Here is a 24,493-nt window from a genome sequence, read left to right as displayed (position 1 = left end):
TCTATGTATTTCCTACTAAATTACTTCAGTTCCTTTGCAGAGCAAGGTGTGGGAATAAACTAATATTTATGGAGTATCTCCCATATTTCTAACAGTGCGCTAAACCTAGTGGAACATTAAAGGGAAAACACATAACCTTTTAAAAAATATAGCAGAATCACGATTGCAGGCTTACATGCTTCCTTTTGCATTATTTCATTACAAGAACAAAACTTGGAGGTTTGTCAATAGTTAATGAACGGTGCGAATTTCCAACAACGATCTGACAATTGAAGATGGGGAAGCTATGGAAAGAACAAGCTTAAGTCTCGGACCTACAAGAAACTCTATCTGCTCTGAAGGAAAGTGGACCGTCCTTTAAGAAATGTAAGATCGGTTTGCTCCCCCCCTTCCTCTGCCCTGAGCTTCCTCCCTCCCTCCCCACATAAACTAAACTGTTATTCAGAGAAAGGGAAAGCGAGATGGTTTTGGGGATTAGCAGTGAGGAAAGGCCCAAATTTCACCTCAAGGTTATTAAATTCTAGTGCGGATTGGCAGAGATACAGAATTTGGGCCATCTGAGAGCTCTTTGGGAGTCTTGGTCCGGTTCCTAATGAACAGGTGCTGACACGGAAAAGGCTGCCTGTACATCGACGCTGCAGGCACGGAGCGCTGCGGGCTCCTGGGTGTTACCTGGGTGTCGCCCCATCCTCCCCAAGACCTCCTCCCGCCCCAGGAAACCGTGCACCCAACTCTGCACACCCAGCCACATTCTGTTCCTTCTGGCAGCAAACCCAATAAAATAAATCAATCAAACGTTTTAAAGTGTTGACTATTCTGCACATGTGGTGATTTCACAACACTTTACCCCACTTCTAAAAATCCTCTCCAGCACAATCCAATTTCATTTGGGTCCCAGAAAGTTTCAACACGCCCTTGAAGATGTGCTTGTTCATTACAGATGACACACTATATTAACCATGTCTTAGATGGAAACTGGCCTAAACAGTCTATTCAGTGACAATGAAACAGACATCAAAACCTCTAATACACGGTTTTGTTTTGTTTTGTAGCCATGGTAAAATCTAGTAGAATTTGGCCAAAGTCTATATTCCACCAGTGATAATAGTGATAATGGTGGAATTTACTAAATAGAAACACCACTGTACTACAGATGTGTAACGTATGCCACCCTGTCAGGGAGCTTATCAACTAGACTGGCAAGAAAAGCACAGAATCGTGCCTCGCATTTTAACACAGAAGCAATACCTGTGTCTACTTTTAACAGTAATTTTCTAGCCAACAGATTTTTTTTTAAAGACTCTGGATCCTACAATTATTCAAGTTATAAGAAAGAAATAAGAATGCTGATTCTGCTTCCAACCCAAACTTTTACAAGACTTTTTTACAATGGTGATGTTTTAAAATAAAAACATGATGCTTATTAGAGAAAAATTTCCCTGGTCTTTATGAGTTCTTGCAAATGTTAACAGCAAAACAAAAATCCTAAAGGAACTACTGCATCTCACGATGCCATGTTCTATTAGGGTGGCAATAAAACCAGTCTTTGGCCGTATCACGTCGCTTGCAGGATCTCAGTTTCCGGACCAGGGACTGAACCTGGGCCGTGGCACTGAAAGCGCCGAATCCTAACTACTAGACCACCGGGGAAGTCCCAGTTCTGTAGATTTTATAAAGCTCAAAAGCTCTTATTACATAGAGAGTAGCAACAAAAAATACAAATAATCCTGAAATTGTGGCTCTGTAGGGCTTTATAAAAAGTAATTTTTATTTACTTTTCCCATATCTTTCATACATATTCATTCTCAAAATTTCATATCATGGATTTATAAACAGGAAAATAAAAACCACTTTGCCATCATGGCTTTTTACCTGTTAGAATGGCTACTACCAAAAACACAATTCTACTTCTGTGTATATATAATAAGTGTTGGCAAGGATGTGGAAAAGGGGGAACCTCGTGCACTGTTGATGGGAATGTAAATTAGAAGACAGTATGGAAGTTCTTCAAAAAACTAAAAATAGAACTACCATATGATCCAGCACTTCTATTTCTGGGTATATAGCTGAAGGAAACAAAATCACTATCTCAGAAAGATATCTGCACCCCCACGTTCACTGCAGCATTATTTACAACAGTGAAGACATGGAAACAACCTAAGTGTCTATCAACAGATGAATGGATAAAGAAAATTTTATACTTACACATGCACACACACACACACACACACACACACACACACAAATGGAATATTATTCAGCCATTAAAAAGGAAATTCTGCCGTTTGTGACAACAATGGGTAGATCTTGAGGGTATTACGCTAAGTAAAATAAGTCAGAGAAAGACAAATACTGTATGATCTCACTTATATGTGGAATCTAAAAAAAAGAAATCAAACCTATAGATACAGAAAGCAGATTGGTGGTTGCCACAGGTAGTGGGTGGAGGGTGGGTGAAATGGATGAAGGTGGTCAAAAGGTACAAACTTCCATTTATAAGACAAATAAGTTCTGGAAATCTAATATACAGCATGGTAGCTAACGTTAATAACAGTGTATCATATATTTGAAAGTCGCTAAGAGAATAGACCTTAAAAATGCTCATCACAAGAAAAAGAATTTGCAACTATGTGAGGTGATGATGTTAACTAAACTTACTGTGGTGATCATTTTGCTATAAACACATATATCCAATCATCATGTTGTACACCTAAAACTCATACAATGTTATATGTCAATTATAACTCAATAAAACTATAAAAAATCATATTGCCATCATTCAGAAATAACCACCATTAAAATTCTCTTGTATATTCTTCCAAGCCTTTCTTTTTGCATACATGTATTTGTATATAATTATCTACCCAAAATGTAATCATACAAGTAGAAACAAAATCTGCCTTTAAGTGTATATGTCAACTATATATAATGAACATCCATGCAGCTCACTAAATACTCTTCTATAACTTTTAAATGGTTGTGTATATTCCACGGGATGAATATGCCATATTTAAAAAAAAAGCAATCCCCTTTTATTAGACATTTGGATTGCCTTTAATTTTTCCATGAGAGAAACAATGCTGTAAGTGACCTTACTCATCACCAGATGAGTTCACACAACCATAGGTAACTTAGGATAAATTTCTAGAGGTAGAAATTTCTAGAGGTAGATTTCTGGAAAGGTAAAACAAATTTAACTTAATGGATAGGCTTAACTGTATACTTTAGGGACTGATAAAAATTCAGTTTAATTCTATCATCCCATTCCCAACTCGACTTTTATTTTCTGTGTCCAAGAATTTCTCTATTGACATGCTGAGAAACCTAGAGAAATATATTACCTATGCTACCTAAAAAAGCTATGCTTTCTTTTTACTTATAATTTACTTATAATTATAATACTTATAATTTACCCACAGATGAGAATTACTTAAGACCCAGATTGTTTCTTAAGCCCAAAGTCAACACATCTATGATCATTTTTACCAATGCCAGATTTTGAATTCCAAAAGTATTATGGACCAAAAAACAGCTTGAATCTCTAACGGTTTGAGGCTGTGTAGACAAACAAAATATATACTGACTTATAAAACAAAAACTTGTAAACAATCAAAATCTTCCTAAGTATTAATAGGAAAAATGGGGTTTCTTTTGATGTAACACCAAAAAACTTAATGTTCTGTATAATCCAGAAAGACGCAGGAAGACTGTTGTATCACAATATTGGTAAGACCAGAGTATTTACACAAAATTGCTGAATTGATAACAGTTGTTCTATAACAATGTACCTGAATACGTGAAAGATTGCCAAAATGGTGTTACTTCTCCCCTCCCCACACTCACAGTTGTTTGGAATTGGCGGTAGGTCTGTTTCTCCACCTTATAAATCTGAGTTGTTCTTGTGACCTACTTTGGTCAAAAGAATGTGCAAAAAGAGCAATTACAGTCCTACACCGAAACCTTAAGAGGACTTTCATACCTCCATTCTCTCCAGGGGCACTGCTGACTCATCATGCCAGCAAGACTGGGTCAGCCTAAATGATGAGGTGGCACGCGGGCCTGCCACCCTCATTGCCCCAGCCAAAGCCACCCAAGCCCCAGAAGCAGAGGCACCTAACCGACAAGCAGCTGTCCAAAGGCTCCTGCGTGAACCTGCTGGATCCTAAGAACTGCTTAGCTGATCCTAGCCCAAACAGCCTACCTGCAGTGAAATAAATGGTTACTACTTTAACTCATTAAGTTTGAGGTGGTTTGCTACACAGCATAACTGATGCCTTCAGAGTCAGAGAATACAAATACTAAGAATCAAAGAGGGATTATCACTACAAAGCCTACAGACATTAAAAAGATAAGAATATTATAAATGACTTTATGCCAATAAACTGAAAATTTAGATGAAATGGAAAAATTTCTCAAAAAAATACAACTCATCAAAATGTACACAAGATTAAAAACTAAAAGCAGAGTTGCCACATGATCCGGCAATTCCACTCCTGGGCATATACCAGACAAAACTATAATTCGAAAAGATACATGCACTTCTATGTTCATAACAGCACTATTTACAATAGCCAAGACATGGAAGCAACCTAAATGTCCATCGACAGATGAATGGATAAAGAAGATGTGGCATGTATATACACAATGGAATACTACTCAGCCATAAAAAGAATGAAATAATGCCATTTGCAGCAACATGGATGGACCTAGAGATTATCACACTAAGTGAAATAAGTCAGAAAGAGAAAGAGAAATGCCATATGATACCACTTATATGTGGAATCTAAAACATGGCACAAATGAATAGATACACGAAACAGAAACAGACTCACAGACATAGAGAATAGACTTGTGGCTTCCAAGGGGGTGAAGGGGGGTAGGGGAGGGAAGGATTAGGAGCTTGGGATTAGCAGATGCAAACTAGTATATATAGGATGGATAAAAAACAAGGTCCTACTGTATAGCACACATAACTATATTCAATATCCTGTGATAAACCATAATGGAAAATAATATATATAACTGAGTCACTTTGCTGTACAGCAGAAATTAATACAACATTGTAAATCAACTGTACTTCAATAAAGCTTAAAAAAAAACTTACACAAGATGAAGAGGAAAATCTTAATGGGCTTTTTTTGTTGTTGTTGTTGTAAAGAAACTGAAATCACGTAAAATCATCCCACAAGGGAAACTCCACACACATATGGTTTCTCTAGTGAGTTCCATCTAACATTTAGGGAAGAAATATCAATATTATACCAACTCTTTGAGAAAATAGTGGAGGTAGAGACTCAACTCATTTTACAAGGCTTGCATAACCTTAATACCAAAACCTAACAAAGAAATTAACAACAAAAAATAATACAGAATTATCGCCCTCATGAAGATAAATGCAAAAATGCCTTAGAAAATATTAGCAAAATTGAATTTAGCAGTGAAGTGGGGTTTATTCCAAAAATGCAAACTTGATTTAACAAGTCAAAAAACATCAAGGAAGACAATGTATCACAATAACTAATAAAGGAAAAAAATCTATATGATCGTTTCAACAGGTGCAGACGATTCTTTTAACAAAATTCCAACCACTTATGATATTAAAACAAACCTCACCAGGATAGAAACAGAAGGAAATTTCCACAGTATGATTTTTATAAAAGTCTATCAAAGACCTACAAAAGCTATTATTATACATAATAGTGATCTATCGAATACTTTCCTACTAAGGGTAAGAACAAGGTAGGTCTGTCCACTCTCACCACTTCTATTCAATATCATACAGGAGATCTTAGCAGTGTAAGAATGAGGCAAAGAAAAGAAATAAAGTCTTAAAGATTGGAAAGGCAGAGTAAACCTGACTCTTCACAGATGACATGATTATTTATATAGAAAAATGCTAAGGAATTTACAAAACAATTTCTAAAACCAATAAGTGAATTTAGCTTGGTTTCAGAATACAAGATCAATACACAAAAATCACATACACTGGCTGTAAACAATTGGAAAATGAAATTTAAAAAAAGAAACCCACTTAAAAAAATGAATTTATTTGTTTATCTATTTTTGGCTGCGTTGGGTCTTAGTTGCTGCGCGCAGGCTTTCTCTAGTTGCAGTGAGCGGGGGCTACTCTTTGTTGTGGTGCGCGGACTTCTCACTGCGGTGGCTTCTCTTGTTGCAGAGCATGGGCTCTAGGCGCATGGGCTTCAGTAGTTGTGGCATGTGGGCTCAGTAGTTGTGGCACGCGGGCTCAGTAGCTGTGGTTCGTGGGCTTTAGAGCGCAGGCTCAGTAGTTGTGGCGCACGGGCTTAGCTGCTCCGTGGCATGTGGGATCTTCCTGGACCAGGGCTCGAACCCGTGTCCCCTACACTGACAGGAGGATTTTTAACCACTGCACCACCAGGGAAGTCCCAAGAAACCCACTTTTGAAAGCACCAGAATCCATAAAATACCTAGGAATAAATCTAATGAAAGACACGCAAGACCTCCACATTGAAACTACATTGAAATCATTGCTGAGAGAAATTAAAGATCTAAATAAACGTAGAGGTATCCCCCATTCATGGACTGGAAGTCCCAACAATGTAAAATATCAATTTTCCTCAGATCTATAGAGTCAATGAAATTCCAGTCATAACTCCACCAGGTTTCTTTTAAATAGACAGGCTTATTCAAAAATTTGTTTCAGAAGGTAAAGGACCTTTAGAATATCTAAAGTAATCTCGAAAAATAAAAACAAAGTTGGAAGACTTACACTACCTGAACGTAAGACTTACTGTAAACCCACAGTGATCAAGAGATTACAGTACTGGTGTTAAGAGAGACAAACAGATCATTGGAACAGAAATAGACCTGCACTGATACCTTTGATTTATTTATAATGAAGGCACAAAGCAATTCAACAGGGAATCAATGTCTTTTAAACAAACTGAGTAAAACAACCACGTACACATATGGATAATAATAACTTCTACCCCCACTTCACACTATACACTAAAAGGAATTCAGTTTCACCAGACACTTACAAAGGTCCAACCGACAAAACGTTGCTCATCATCGTTAGTCATCAGGGAAATAAATTAAATCCCCCATGAGATACCACTATCATCTACCAGAAAGGCTAAAATTAAAAAGACTGACACCATCGAATGTTGGCAAGAATGTGCAACAACCAGACCTCTAATACATTGTTAGTAGGGGTGTGAAGTTGTACAACCACTTTGGAAACAAAGATTTCCCAGTTTCTGACCTTATGACCTAACAACTCTACTCCCAGGTGTTTACACAAGAGACAAAAAAGCACGTGTCCACCCAAGACCTGTGTAAGAATGTTCAAAGTAGATTTATTCACAATAACTTAAAAATGGAGACAGCCCAAGTGTCCATCAACAGGTGACTGGATAAACTATGGTGCGTTCATAAAGTTAATATTCCTCAGCAACAAAGAGCAACATACTACTGTTATACACAACATCACAACACCACAGTGAGTCTCCGACACATAATGCTGAGTGAAAAAGATCAGAACAGTAGTTGCCTCTGGGAGTGGCTGAGAAGGGGCACGAGGGAATTTTCTGGGGTGACAGTAATGGTTGACATCTCAACAAGGCTCACTTGTAAAAATTCATCAAATGGTACATTTGCATTTTCACACTCCACTGTGTGTACATCTTACCTAAAAAAAGTAAACACTGATCTCCAGTTAGTTATACTGATGTCAACACCTTACTTTGGAATGCATAAATAAAAAATAAGATGGATTGATGGGTGGATAGAGAAATTGGTAGATGGATATATAGGTAATAAAACAAACACAGCAAAATGTTAATTGTTGAGTCTAGATGGTGGGTAAATAGGTGTTCATTGTACAATGTTTCAACTTTTTTATATATTTGAAAATTATCTTAATAGCATGTTGGAGAAAAAGTAACTGATGCTACACAGCAGACAACTTTTGTTTTCATACAATTTTCACATGCAAGAGGTTACTTTCTTACAATCCTGTAAGATACACAAGGCTGGCATCATTAATTCTGTTTTACAGCTGAAAACACTGTCTCATAAAAGACCTGTTTAAAGTGTCAGGGCGGTAAATAGAAAAGTAGTGGTTTAGAGGATGTCAAATATTTTTGTAAAGGGTCAGATAGGAAATATCTTAGGCCATACAGTCACTGTCACAACTACTGAACTCTGCTTTTGTAGCATGAAAGCAGCCATGGACAATTTTGAAATAAAAAGACATGGCTGTGTTCCAATAAAACTTTATTTACAAAACTAGGCAGAGGCCAGATTTGGCCCATAAGTTATAGTTTTCTGATTGCTAGGATAGTTCAAGTTTTCTCATTACAGAGGGTATAGATAAAAGGATTGATTTTAAAGCCAGACTGACCTGTGTTCTATATACTACATGGGATTATTATAACAATTAAATTAGAAAACGCTTATGAAGTAACTAGCATAGTGCCAGTTTTATAGTGCATATTCAATAAATGTTGGTTTTTTTCATGACCTTGCCTTTTTCTTATTCATTATTTTTGCCACTACCCCTCAGGGCCTGGATAAATTATAATAAGAAAACAGGCTGCTTAATGTTGCTCCACCGAACTAATCAAGCATAGTAGACCTTTTATTTAGGAAATCTATCCCAGTTGCACTGTCAGTGGAAATGCATCCTTTTTCCTGCATTTTCTAGGATAACCTTCACACAAAAATGCACTGAGAGCCCCTCAGGTTTTCTGCTCTGTTTAAACACATGGAAGTCCCACTTACCACCCCTCACTCCATATTTGAGTGAGTTAAGTTGGTTGAGTGTCTCTCAGGCCATTTCTCCAACCTGCTCGATTTCACTTACTTCTTGTTGCCCAGCTATGTTATTTGTACCCAAGATCCCACTGAAAATCAAGTTTTTCCTTAAGCGCCTGGTGCCTCTACATTCTTTGATCTTTGGCCTCTCTCCAAACACCTTGAATCAATTGAGGCAGCAAAACGCTAGTGATACTTGTAATGTATTCCCTTCTACAGAACTGTGCAGGTGCAAATTATCCAACCGTGTCTTAATTATTTAGCATATCAATGGGCAAAGCTGCAAGGGTATAGCCAAGCATTAGGTTACAAGCGAAGAGCCATCTTCTGCCTTCTTTAAAATGCTTACAAAATATTGTAACACCATCAAAACAATAACAGATCTATTCAGTGAGCATTTACTATGTGCCAGGCACATTGTTAACCATTTCATTCTTCCATTCATTCATTCCTTCATCAACATGTAGGAAATACCTACTATGTGCCAGGATTTACATAAACTATCTAATGAATCCAAACCCAAATTCTATGAGGTAGGTATTATGATTCCTGTCTTACAAATTGTATAAACTGAGGCTAAAAGTAATTAAATTACTTTCCCAATGTCCCACGGCTGGGCATGAGAGAGCCACTATCTAGCACAGATGGAACATTCTGGAGACTTTTAGTAACTACTGCAAATGTGCATTTAATATCGCTTGTTTTCCGTGTTTCTGTAATTGCTTTGCCCTTTTCTCATACATCTGTCCTGTATCTGCCACTTTATTAGCTCGGTGAAGGACTGGGCCAGGAGGCTCCCTTCCCATGCCCATCCTCCAAATCTCCCACACTGCTCTGTGTGCAGCCCAAGGTCAATAACGTCTGTGAGGCTAGCCCTCCTCCGCCACCACCATCTGTGCAGCTCACTTTCCAGCATGGGCCCCACCTGATATTTTCTCATTTTATTCCCAGCTTCTCTAGAATTAAACTGTGGAAGGCGATAGAGTCAGGGACTCCCGCTCCTCTGAAACACTTTAAACACGTTGAACGTGGCCCATGATACTTGAACAGTCAACTACACTGCTCAAGTTTTCTCATTGTAACAAAGAATGACTGCAAGAGTGAGTGAAAAGGAATGAACACATCAGTCTATAAACTTTAAAGAGTGTGCAGGTTCAAGAGATACTTCCTCCCAGTGGATATGTACCAAACACACTGGTCCCTGCAGCCTCTTGCTGAAGCATTCCTCCTGGACCTGAGGTTTCTTCTCCTTCTTTCTTTGCTTTCTTCCCCTAGCCAGGCTTTTATACCAACTCAGAGCCTTCTGGGTAAAGACTCCACCTTCTCAGATGTGCTTCTGAGATCAGCTAATAACACTGGGAACGTGAACTAATTAACAACAGAAAGGGGTTCAGAAAACAAACACGCGCACGGAGCAATGCTATTATCATGTGGCTTCTGCCCGACACTCCAGTCCTCGTTAAGCAAGCAGCAATGTCAATATATCTAGGAAAGAAGGCAAAGTAAAATTTGTGCTGCAAGTTGCCAGCTGGGTTCAAATTCCTCTTTCCTGAAATGACAGACGTAGCTACTGCGGCAGTGAGGGTTGCCGCTGATTTCTCCTTTTAGTTGGATTTTTTCTGAAGTGTCGGATGGTAACTAGACTTGTTACAGTGATTGTTTATGCAATGTATACAAATATCAAATCACCTGAGACTAATACAATGTTATGTCAATTACGCCTCAATAAGAAAATTAAAATTAAAAAAAGTCTCCCTTTACTGCCCTAGCCAGGCAGCCTCATTTTGCATTGCTTGAAAGTTTGGTTCATGAAGCTTCTCACCAACCCAAATGGCACCTTCTCCAGTTCCAGGACGACTAAAAGAAAATGACAGTATTATTTTCCCCTTTCTCATCAGCTGGTATTAGTGGCTCCTTTCTGAAATGAATTTACTACAAACATCCTTGCCTATATCACCTTGTCGAGAATATCCGTCTATTTGTGTGCTACTTGTTCAAAATGAAACAAAAGTGAGTTCTTTTCTGATTAAGTATATAAAGGCTTTGGCCTGACTTACTTTCCATTGGTTAGCTATTGAAACTGAAGTTTAGGAAGTAGCTTTTGTAAAGGAGTTTGGCCCCCTCTCTGTCCCCTTTGCAGACCCAGCCTGCTTTCCCATGGAATATCAGAGTCCTTCCATCCTGAGCCTTCTCCTCGTCCCACTCTAGATCATCTCATCCACACCCACTGCTTCAACTATCACCTACATTAGATGACGCCCAGCCCAGACCCCTCCTCTGAGCTCCCAAGCCCCAAACTCAACTGCCTATTTGACACCTTCCCTTGGATGTCTCAAACTAATAACATCCAAGAGTAAACACATGACGTGCCTCCCCTAAGTCTACCACTGTTCCTTTGCTCAGACAATGGCACCATCATCCATGAGACAGAAGCTACTGCCACTTCCCTTAGGTCTTGGGCCATGTGGTCTAGCCCTCACCCAGCTTCCAGCTTCACCTCACACATGCGCTTTTCACTCCTCAGCCCTCCTTCAGGTATCAGCTCAAATACTACATCCTTGATATCCTGACCAAGCCAACTCCTTTCCTCGTAGGTTTTATAGTATCACCTCCCTTCAAAGCACGAGTCAGAGATGCACGTTTCCTTTTTGTGCGTATTTGATTAATGTCTGAAATCTTTACACCAGGTTGTTAGCTCCACAAACAAGGGGGGAAGGGACAATGTCTGTTTTTGTTCAAGTTGTAATTCCGTAGAGCTTAGAGGGCTTGACACTTACTAGGAGCGTCTCATTAAACATCTGTTGGAAGGAAGGCAGGGAGGGAGGAAGGATGGAAAAAACCAATGAGAATATTTGTGTTTATCAAACTTTGCTTGGTATAGCAGATACCACCTAGATGGTATTTTCCATTTTCCTGCTGAGTGCATATCTTGACTACCTTTCCTGTCTCCTTGCAGCTGGGTGAAGCCATGTGACTGAGGATGGAAAAGGATGAAGACTGATGTGACATATGGCAACTCCAGGCCTGGCCCTTTACAACTTCCCACACAGTCCTTGCCCTCCTACCTCCCTCTCTTCCGGTGGCTGGCTGTTGGCCAGCTACCAAGGATCCACTGATGGACTCCAAGGGCCTGGGTGATGGGATCCCCAGCTGTTCTGCAAGTAACTGCACAGCCCCTGCACCAAGCCCCACTGGACTGGGAAGTGGACCAGAAAGAGACCCTTACTGTATTAGATTTCAAGTGGTTTGTTTAGCCGTGAGGCTATGCCAATTCACAGAGTTCAGAAGAGACAAGATAAAGCCATTATCACCCTCTGCCTGTGAATTTCCTTATGTAGACTATTTTGCTTTTCTCACTTGGAGAAAAGTTATGCTAAGTTTACGGTTCAGAAGGTAAATATGTTTCAATGTGAAATATACAACTGGTTAGCAATAACTGTACTTTCTGGTCAGGCCAACCTAAACAGAGCAATGTTAAAATCCTCTCTGCCAGATAAAGTTGGGCTATTAAGGATAAAGACATTCTGTTTTCTTGTTGGTTCTTTTGTGTTTATGAGATAAGAACAACAACTAAAAAAGCAGTACTTCTAACAGAGCCATCTTGGGGAGAAGGGACCAGTTTAGAGGTGGTCTGCTTCTAATAATCAGGAGGGGTGGGTATGGGGAACACTGGAACGGAGCTGGACCCTAGCTGGGGGGTGAGGCACCTTTGTGCAAGTCTTACCAACCTTGCGACGTCTGAATATGAATGAAGACGCGGAAGTTGTTCAGAGAGTAGATCATAAAAGTTTTCATCACAGGAAAAAACAACTGTAACTACATTTGACCCCTGAACATGGGTTTTTGCATGGGTCCACTTACACATGGATCTTTTTTTTTTCAGTATTAAGTACTACAGTACTACACAATCCGTGGTTGGTTGAATCTGCAGATGCGAAACCACAGACACAGAAGGCTGACTATAAGTTACAAGCTAATTTTTGACTTTGGGGAGGGTCAGTACCCCTAACACCCACATTGTTCAAGGGTCAACCGTATATGAGATGATCGATGATAACTTATTGTGGCCGTCATCCTGCCATATATACAGACATCAAATCATCACTCAGTACACCTTAAACTGACACAAAGTTATGTGCCAATTATATATCAACAAAATTGGGGTTGGGGGTAGAAGCCACAGCATACCAGAGATGAGCCCAGATTCCAGAACCAGGCTCCTGGGCTTGAAGCCCAGAGCTCCCACTAACTAGAAGAATGGCTTCAGACACATGACGTCACCTCTCTGTGCCTGTTTCCACACTTCTAAAATGTGGAAATGAGGACATAGAAGAAACTACTCATAGTGTCTTTATGGAGATAAAATGAGTTAGTATTTGTAAAGCACTTATCCCAGTAAGTGCTATGTATGTGTGAGAAAAAAAAAAAAAAGACTGAGAGGCGGGGCTATGAATCTCAAATGTACCGTCTACTTATAATGGGTCCTAGAGTTTTTCTGGAAGAGAAACTAATACTTCTGAATCTCTCAAAGGCTTCTGAGCACCACAGAAGAACCATGAGAGGGGGATTCCTCACTGACTGCTAGTTAGGAGGCATTTGGGGAGATGCTGATAGCCACCAGGCAGATAAACTATGCAAATGTTTAAAACTCTCACCGTCAATTATTACCCAGCTATTGGGAAGACTGAGCCATACCAGCTCCCTGAGAGCTGATACTGTCTCTTATTTTCCCCATGGCACCCCCAGTGCTGACTATCGCACCTCCACAGAGAAGATCTGTAACAAACATTTAACTGATTGGTTTTGTCTCTCTGATGACATCAAAACTTTCTATTTAGGAGTATGATTATTTTAATGTGCCTACCTTCTCTCTCTCTCAGGTCACTTGAATGCAGTGACTTCATACCTCATCTATCTTTTCATTCTCACTTAGCACAATGTCTGGTACATAACAGAGACTCAAAATACAACGTGAAAGAATTAATGAATCGATAAAGCGATGGATCATCCACTGTCAACTCATTAATAGTCTTCCTCTGCCATCTGTGAAATTGTAACATCTGAGTTTATAAAACTGAACGGCGAAGTACAAAATAATCACCGCTTTCTATGACACCAAGCTTGAGCCCTTTTATGAAGGGGATTGTGGCAATTCTAGCCACTTCTTTCTCCCTAGAGTTTTATGACCTTGAATGAAAACTTAATTTTAGCCAATTTACTAGAAGGCATACTAGTTCAAAAAAGAAGTCCATTTCCTCTTCTGAAGTTATGCCACACAGTACACAAGTAATGAATTCATGATACGTGAAAGTAGTGGCTACCATGGTGCTTTAGGTCTGTATCTGTAATACTCCCATGCCAAGTTCCTAAGCTGAAGCTCTAAAGAACAAGTTTTGAACAGATGATAGATAAAATCTTTATTATATTGACAAGCTTCTCATCTAGCTCCCAGGGTCATTGTTAAGTGACTCCCCTTTTCTTTGGAGACAGTATAAAAATCTGTAAGACTCATCACCTGAATTGCAAAACAACATCGTTCACCAGCAAATATCACCCTAACTTTGGGGAAATCTAGGAGAGCTTGCAAAATAAAATAAAGGACGTGATTCTGCAAAAGTATGGAAGAAAAGCAATTTTATTTCCAAAAAAGGAGTTGAAATGTTTTATTCAGAATGACAGACTATTTAATAAATATTTAATAAATGGAATAAGATATACTCAAGTGCTAATCATTCATAATGAAAATTGAGCACCAAAGGAAAAATTGGCTTTATATAGGCACTATTATTTTGTCCCAAATTTTTAAAATCTTTGTATTTTGAGAAAGAAAAGATGGTTTCTATTCTTCTCACAACACAGAAAATATGTCATTTTAACTGAGCAACATTTACATTCATCATGTAAAACATGCCAACAAGAGATGTGTTCTGCTGAGTAGATTCAATCCTATTCTCAGCAAATCCCCAAACATACCTCCTGCTGGGCAGGGACACACTGAACTGTAGCCTCTTTGCATTCAGCCACTGAATGCATTTCCCACCCTCACGGGGAGTAGACTCCAGAATGTAACGGCAATCCACAAATCCTCAAGTATTTCTCAGAAGTGTACAAGGTTATTTATTTAATAGAGATTGATCTTCAGTGCAATTTAGCAAACACAAGCCATATCCACAAGTAACTACAGTAAAAGACAAGACCTCATAAGTAATTACAAAAAGAAAAGGTGGTACAGACAAGGGAGATCACCTTTGAAGATCAGAGAAGGAAGCCACCGTGAATGAATGGGCTTTGGAGGGTGGGTAGGGCTTATGTTAATATACCTTCTCTCCCACATGCAATGGACCACTGCGGAAAGACCGATGGTGTAATAATGTTGGCAGAGATCGTATGCATCAAAATTGTGTATGTTCAACAGGATGGTGAATGAGCCTGCTTCAATATGCCCCCAGCCAGTAGAAAACGTCACTGGCAACCATGTCCACCCTTGGAAGTGAGGTGTTAGAGACCTAAGCAGCGTTTGTAAAGGGAGTGTCTGAGAGCCAGTTCTGACGTCCTGGTTTACTTCTCGCCTCTAGACCGTAAGAGACTAGAAAGGCTGAGAGGAGACAGTTGAAGACCAGAGGGGATCCTTTGGAGAGGTCACTATGCTCTGAGTTTCCCGACCCCCACCCACCAATGACCGGGAGAACAGAACTGCCTTGCAAGTCTGAAGCATCAGGGGCCGGGTGAGTCTCCATGCACACGGCTGTGACTGTGGATGGAGGACGCAGGCAGGGAAAGAACCAAGCTGCACTGGCCGCTGCCCACAATCCCCTGTCCCACCTGCAGCAGAGCCCAGGCGTTTCTGGTGATTAGTTGTGGGCCACGGGGATGAAAAGACTCAGTCCAGAGCTACTGAAAATCCAGTGCAAGAGGGCTCCTGGAAGAAGCTGCAGGCCTCCGGTAGTCCCAGAGGAGAAGGAAGGCAAAATGAGAGCCCGGCCCGGGGCATGGGAAGTGCAGTTGAACGTTTTCAAAGGGGACCCCCTAAATACTCCAAACAGAGGCAGCCCTGATCATCTGCAAAGCTTTTCCAAGAGAAGAACCTTTAAACTCCTCGTAAACAGCCAGAGGGAACCACTGCCAGATTTCATCAGGGGTGATGCCTCTTCTCCTTCCATGTGCGAGCTGGGGAGGGGAGGCTGGAGAGACTGGGAAACAAACCCGCACTCCCATCCATGCTACAGGCTTCCACTCAGGCTGGAGCCGGAAGGAGGGAAGGGCTTTCACTTCCAATGAAGCTGCAAGGTTTTAAATTATTACTATATTTGAATGAACCTATTAATTTCCTAAATGGGAGTATTCCTGTGATAGAGAGTGACCCAATAGAGTCATGGGGTTTGTCCTAATATTGTACCCAAGCAGCAAAGGAAATAGCACCTCAGAAAAGACTTCACTGGGTAAATAGGGGCACTGAATAGAGTTGTTTCCGATTCATGATTCCTGCTCATTCAGATACTGGCCGTACTCCATCGACAGATGAATGGATAAAGAAGATGTGGTACATATATGCAACGGAATACTACTCAGCTATAAAAAAGAATGAAATAATGTCATTTGCAGAAACACGAATGCCACTGAGGTTATCATACTAAGTCAGAAAGACAAATAGCACACGATATCACTTATATGTAGAATCTAAAATATGACACAAATGAAGCTATCTACGAAACAGAAGCAGACTCACGGACATAGAGGACAGACTGGTGATTGCCAAGGGGGAGGGGGTTGGGGGAGGGATGAAGTGGGAGGTTGGGCTTAGCAGATGTCAGCTTTTATATAGAGAATGGATAAACAACAAGGTCCTAGTGTACAGCACAGGGAACTATATACAATGTCCTATGATAAACCATGATGGAAAAGATTTAAAAAGAATATATATATATATATATATATATATATAAAAAACTCAATCACCTTGCTATACAGCAGAAACTAACAACATTGTAAATCGACTATACTTCAGTAAAAGAAATAAACAAATTTAGGAAAAAATACTGTACACACATGTAGCTTGGGCTACAGTCATCGTAATTTATATTTTGGTTTTCTTTTAAGATAGAAAATACATAAAAATGACCACCTACCCTTGCGTGCCATCACAGAGGTAAATCTTACAAAATATTATGTTAAGTGAAAGAAGGCAGATGCACGCATATCTATGAATACACTGACAACCACTGCATTGTACATTTTCAATGGGTATATTGTGTGGTATGTGAGTCATATTTCAAAAAAGCTATTTGTAAAAGCTGGACGTAAAAGAGGACAAACAATATATGAGTCTAAGTTCTAAAGCAAGAAAATTCCGTATCGGGGGTGCTCAGTGACCAGGCATGGGGGATTGACTGGAAAGAGGCATTAGGAACATTTGGATGTGATGGAAAAGTTCTCTATCTGGGCTGCATATCAGATAGCCATATTTTAAATGTATTAATTTTTTAAAAAATTAAATTCATTAAAATTTAAATTTATTTAAAATTTTAATTAACTAAAAGTTCAATGCCTCAGCCACACTATCTCCACTTCAAATGCTCAGCAGCAACTCATGGCTAGTGGCTACTGTATTGGAAAACACAGAATAGAATTTTTTTATCATTGCCGAAAGCGTAATTGGGCAGCAACATTGTATACCTTGATTTCACTGGCAGTTGTGTGGGTCTCATATGTCACAGCTCAGCAAACTCAACGCTTAAAATGGGTTATTTTGGGCTTCCCTGGTGGCGCAGTGGTTGGGAGTCTGCCTGCCGATGCAGGGTACACGGGTTCGTGCCCCAGTCCGGGAGGATCCCACGTGCCGCGGAGCGGCTGGGCCCGTGAGCCATGGCCGCTGAGCCTGCGCGTCCGGAGCCTGTGCTCCGCAACGGGAGAGGCCACAGCAGTGAGAGGCCCGTGTACCGCAAAAAAAAAAAAAAAAAAAAAAACATAAAATAAAATAATAAAATGGGTTATTTTAACGTGTGTGTGTGTGTGTGTGTGTGTGTGTTAATTATACCATAATAAAGTTAACTTAAAGATACTTTTTGAGAGAAAACGACCCTGACAGAGTAACTATGAAGGGAAGTAGATGCAGTTACAGAAAGGATGTCTTTGAGAAGTGACAAGGTAGGGAAGGTCTTTTGAGAAGGCAGGAAGATTTGTGTAGGACATTTTGCAGGATACAGCAGACTGAAAACGACGTCATTTCCTGAACAGAGGTGAGCGGGCAAGGAGGAGTCTGAGACCTAGAAGAGGCCTTTGGAGAATATGCATATTCAGGGGAACAGTAGGTCCTGGAAGAGAGCTGCTGGACATAAAGGTTCTGGAAAGTGTCTTGAAGAAAAAATGAATCACTAGGCTGAGATATGGGTGGTTTGAGAGCAACTTCCCTGGGGCCAGCAGAGAAAACTGAGTGCCTCAAGGGTTACAGAAAAAGTCATCGACACAGCCAGGGTCTGAAACATGGAACAAAAACACCTGTAGAAGTTGATCTGTTTGTCAAGCTAGTTTAACAGTACAGGCCTGATTCCTGGGAGCACAAGCATTCTGGATAGGGTTGGTGTTTTGAATAACTGTATTGAACTCAAAAGCAGATGTCTGGGCAGGCACTGTTTGGAGGAGGCTGTGGCTCCAATGGATCCAGAAAAAAGACGGAAGTGAAAGAGTGGTGCGCCACCTATGACGTGGTCAGCATCCTGCAGAAAGAGTGATGAAAACCTACGTGAACTTCGGTGGTTTTCATGGAAAGCTTGCTGGTACTATAGGGCGGGGGCATTGGGCACACAATATGGAGAGTGGATGATGCCACAACAAAAACTAACAGAAATAAATCAGATCCTCCTCCCTTTAGAGAACTTTGGGGGAAGGAATTTTGAGAAAATGAGCACCAGTGTCTTTTTCTTGAATACCCTTAGACCATTTTCACCTGCCTGGTAAACAGGCATTCGTGGATGTATATCAAGATAATCACTCAAAAGACAACTCAAGCATTTATTAACTACAGTGGAAAGGGTCCTGTAAAACTTGTAGATACTTTGACGGCACATTGCGATCCTGTTGCCCTGAAGTGAAAACACCTGTCTAGTTATCACCTGCTACTTGTGGGCCCACAGCTAAGGAACAAGCAAGGACTGGTGATTTTCTCTCTGGAGTGTTTGTGTGGTCTGTTCCTTCTCCTTCAATGACCACAGCCTTAGTTCTGACTCATCATTTGCAAGGTGGACATGCGCAAGGTGGTCAGTAGCCTCCAAGCTGACCTTCTTGCATCCAATCCCACCCTCCTGAAAGGCAGCTTCCCATCACACCACAGCAGTCTGTCTGAAGCATGATTCTGACCACACTTAAAGCTCTGTCCACTCTTGGACCCTCACCAGGTCCTCAACACACACACACACACCGCTGATTCACACCTCTTAGCTTTCACTCTTCCCATTGCTTCTGCCTGGACCACTCTTTCTACGTCTCATCCTGTGGTTAACTTTCCCTCATCTGTTAAACCTGAGCCCGGGTATCATTTCCTGGGGAAGCCTTCCCTGAACCACGAGGCTGGCCAGGTACCCTTTTTCTTTGCTCCCATAGCTGCACTTAATGCAATATTAGCATGATCTGTTTAGGTCTGCTCTAAACTTCTTAAAGGAAAAATGTATTTTATCCATTTTAAAAAAATAAATTTATTTACTTATTTTTGGCTGCATCGGGTCTTCGTTGCTGTGCACAGGCTTCGCATTGTGGTGGCTTCTCTTGCTGCGGAGCACGGGCTCTAGGCACGTGGGCTTCAGTAGTTGTGGCTCTCTGGCTTCAGTAGCTGTGGCTTGCGGGCTCTAGAGCACAGACTCACTAGTTGTGGCGCATGTGGGATCTTCCTGGACCAGGGCTCGAACCCGTGTCCGCTGCATTGGCGGGAGGATTCCTAACCACTGCGCCACCAGGGACGCCCTGTATTTTATATATTTTGTACTTAGCACCTAAACTACCGATGATCTAAATATAATTTTAAAATCTAAAAGTACAGTAATATTGTCAAAAATCATAATAAAAAACAAGTTGCCAAATTTAGCAAATAACTTACGGGACTCCCAGTTAAATTTGAGTATCAGATAAACAACAAATAAATATTTTGTATAAGTACGTCCCAAATAATGCACGGACATGCTTATACTGGAGAATATGATGTTTTAACTGAAATTCAAATATAACTGGGTGTTCTGTATTTTACACGGCCACTCTAAATAGAAATTTTCAGAGAACTGAAAACATTATTTTAGTGCTCTTTATTTAGGGTGAGCTTTTCAGAAGTATGAAGTACCCTGAGTTTCATAACGTGCCATCTTCTTAAACCGATCAAAACCCATGCTCTAAATCCACATTTTTATTAAGTCTTTCAAAGGTAAAAATGTTAGAGCTGTATTTATCATCTCTATCAGGGGAAAAGAATCCTCTCCTAAGTGTTTTTAATCTGAAAAATAAAGTACATCATTTATTATGTAATTTAATTTTAAATTAAAATTACAATTCTGAATTTGATTATTTCAAAGAGCTAATGTGTGAATTCAATCTTCTACTGAATACAAACATCTGTGTTCTCAAACTAAGTTTAAAGTTTTGGAAACATTTACCAATGTCCCACAAGCTCTACAACACATCCTTTGAAAAGAGATGAATTTAATAGAAAAAGTACTGGGCCAGGAGTTTGGAAGTCCCAGTTCAGGCTCACCTCGGTCATTAGCTTGAAATGTGAACCTGCGCATGGCACGTAACCCATTCTCTCTATCTACGAAATGAAGAGGGATTTGTAAATGATTCCAAAAGCCCCCTTCTCCAACTCTACCAGTCTATAACTGGAGGAAGCCAATGCCATGAGACCTGGTAGGAAGGAATGAGCACAGACTGTGAGTCCGCAGACCTGGGCTACTCCTGAGTCTGCTGGGGAACTTTCATATATAAAGTACACCTGCCCTCCAGGACTGGCAGGAAGTCTCCACACACCCTAGTCCTTATGTCACTGAGCTGCCATTCCCTCTTGGGCTCGTCACACTTTTCAAATACGACATCACCGAAAACAAGGGACCACTGGAAGCAGAGTCTGCATCAGGATGGCGGGTGCCCTCTTGGTGTGTTCCATGCAGGGGGAAACGGAGTCCCTTGTGCCTACCACGGCCTACTTTCTGATTTCAGATTTTTGGTTCAGCCACCTGCCCCTTTTAGAGACAGACTTCTGGAAGGAAGCCCTACCCTCTGGGAAGGTACTTTGCCTACTTTTGCAATGAGGTAGGCCCCAGGAAAATCGCAATGTCACAATACAACATCATAACCCCAGTGTTCTTCTGTGAAGGTCATTCTGTTACATCTCCCCTCTCTGAGCCTTGCTTTTCTCTATACATCTTAGCATGTATCTTCTAACAGCCATTATCCCTGCTTTGCCATTAGGATTTCAGCCTCAGCTGTAGGAAATCACTCAATGGCGTCTCGCCACCAAAACTGAGCATCTTACCTGGACCGTCTCTGACTAACATGTCCACCTTGACACCATTGAGCAGAATGTCGGACCAGGGCAGCTCTGTTCAGACACCGCAGGGAAGACCTAGCGAGCAGACTCGGAAAGGCGCCCAAAGCGGGTTGATTCTCTAAACACCACAGAGGCATATTTTATCACCCAATGTATTAAATGTCCACATGAGGCTATGTGAAGGCGGAATAAAATGCTATACAAATCACTGGTATATTCACCAGCATTTTACCGTGAAAACACCATGTTCGAGGAGCCCGGAACACAGAGAGCATCTGTCCTCAAGATGAAAAGCATCGGAGAGAGAAGAAACTTTATGAACAAGCATCAAGAGAGGAAATGACCCCAACCTTATTACTACTGTCTTTCCTCTTCAGAGTGTGCATGGTACAAGCTAGCGGTGCAATTACTGGTCAGCCTAGTGTAAGGATACAGTGAACACCCAGAGCAGAGGAAACAGGTGTTCTGTGAAGTAAGCACGTAGGAGGAAAACTTTTTTTTTTTTTTTTTTTTTTGCGGTACGCAGGCCTCTCACCGCTGTGGCCTCTCCCGTTGCAGAGCACAGGCTCCGGACGCGCAGGCTCAGCGGCCATGGCTCACGGGCCCAGCCGCTCCGCGGCATGTGGGATCTTCCCGGACCGGGGCACAAACCCGCGTCCCCTGCATCAGCAGGCGGACTCGCAACCACTGCGCCACCAGGGAAGCCCAGGAGGAAAATTTTTGCAGGACAATATTGTGCCCTGTATTAGTCTGGATCAAAAGGAACTGTTATCTGAATCTGACATTCCTTCCCCCCACTAAATGAGCAGTTATTTACATATAAGGCACAGATTCTGAGGTATAAATAAAACTATAGAAAGCTTTAATAATGTACCTGGCCATCTCCAGACTTGGTGAGAGAAGGAGATGATCTCTTTCCCAGAAGGGAATAAAAGGTTATAGTTTGATGGTTCCTCAAAAAGTTAAACACAGAGTTACCATATGACCCAGCAATTCCACCACTAGGATTTCTTTCACCCCTAAAGAAGTGAAAACATGGATTCAAACAGATGCTTGTATGTGAAATGTTCCTTGCAGCATTATCCACAATAGCCAAAAGGTGGAAACAACCCAAGTGCCCATCAACTGATAAATAGATAAACAAAATGCGGTACAGACATGCAATGGAATACTATTCTGCTATAAAAAGGAATGAAATTCTGGTTCGTGCTACAATATGGATGAACCTTGAAAACATTATGCTCAGTGACATAAGCCACATTCAAAAAGATAAGCATAGTACGATTTCACTTACATGAAATATCTAACATAGGCAGATTCATGAAGATAGAAAGTAGATTAGAGGTTACCAGGGGCTAGAGAGAGAGGGCAACAGGGAATTATTGCTTAATGGGTACAGAGTTTATGTTTGGAGTAATACAGGGGTTTTAGAAACAGATAGTGGGATTACTTTTACAACATTGTGAATATAATTAATGCCACCGAATTGTACACTTAAGGTTACAATGGCAAATTTTATGGTTTATGTATTTTATCACAAGTTTTAAAACGGGGGGGCTCTTCTTTAATAATATGGGCCTGGCAAAGCGGGTTGGGGCGTGGTTAAAACCTCAGCACTCCATGCGATTTAGTGACACAGGTGGAGAGCGAAGAGGGGCATTTGCGCCACCTACTGGCCGTTGGGATTAGAGAAAGCAGGTCTTGATTTCTCAAGGGAAAATTCAGTAAGGCGGAGCCCTGACAGAGGAAGTGCATTTATACCGGGGGGGGGGGGGGGGGGGGGGGAATCTCTGCAGATGCAACAGTGGCATGGTCCTGTGACCTCACCTTTCTCTTGGGTAGCACCCCTCAAGCCCTCACTCTAAGGGGATAGTTAAGTGAAACCCTGTCGCTTATGCTGAGCAGACACTCAAGGAGTATGCTAAACAGGCACAAGTCATCCCAAGAGACTTTAAAAAATTTATTGTTAAAATCCAACCTCACTCTCACATTGTAAACACAGCACCCGTGCCGAAATTAAAACTTGGCTGTTGTAATCAAGTTGCATCAGTCAGCTCTATATTTAAAACCCACAAGCATCAATTAATTCAGGGGGCACACCGGTGGCCAAAAGGAGAGTTTGTTGAAATGTGGCTTTTGTTTAGAGGGTCCAGATCCCAAAGTGGGTTGTTAGAACTAGAGAGTAGGAAAATATAGAAGGGCTTGGACAAAAATTCATTGTGGATATTACGGAGCAGGGTTTTGGAAACGGGCTGGGTTTTGGTGATGAAGAAGACATCCACTTTCAGGCTCTGATCACTGCTTGGAATATTTTTTAAATGTTGACTTTGTCTTGCTTTTCATTTTGAATAACTTCTACCAAAGCCCCCGCCCCCCAACAATTCTCCCTTTGATAACTTTTGACTACGGTTTAGAGCCATAGAAGTCTGGCTACTAAAAAGCCACAAGGAACTTTCTCTTTCTTGTTCACTCTCTTTCTTATCTGTTGACCATCTACTACCTACAGAATTATTCTGTTTTCACCTGTGATTAGAAATATGAATTTTAATTGAGAAAGACTGCTCTAAACTTTGGGTGATTTGCCAAGAGATCCAGACCCTATATGCTATCCAAGTGAGTTGAAATAATCATAGATATCTGCTTAAAATCCATGATTAGGGGCAAGAGGTAGAACATCTTTTTATAAGATTCTTATCTTTTGTATTTCACTTCTATTTGAATTTAGTAACAGATTATTTTACTCATTTCTAAGTCAAAAAGCTTGAGCAAAACATTTTCCTTTCACCTTTCCTTAATTTGCTTCATAAATATCATTTCTTTTTTTCCCCTCCTAATCTGTAATGGCTTTTGTACAGCTGTTGCAATAAGGGAAGTTTTTAAAATGCAAATAGGCAGTAGGTATATTGCACAAGCTAATAGAGAGAGCTTTGCCAAACATTAAAAAAAAAAAATCTCAATGAATCACACTGACTAACAGAATATAAAAAGCTTACCCTGGAGTGATCTTCAGTGACTTTAAAACCTGAAGACTTTGTTTCACCTCTCATACATAAGGAAAAACAGAACATATACTCTCCAAATCAGAACAGTATACGCTTTCCAAGGCGTTTCACAACGGGGCACCACGGACATTGGGGAAGGGTGATTTTTATTGTGCAGGACAATTGTGTG

Source organism: Leucopleurus acutus, assembly GCF_964270905.1.
Source record: "Leucopleurus acutus genome assembly, chromosome: 14".
Classification (NCBI taxonomy): domain Eukaryota; kingdom Metazoa; phylum Chordata; class Mammalia; order Artiodactyla; family Delphinidae; genus Leucopleurus; species Leucopleurus acutus.
The sequence above is the reverse complement of the archived record's forward strand: the minus strand, read 5'-3'. Positions refer to the sequence as shown.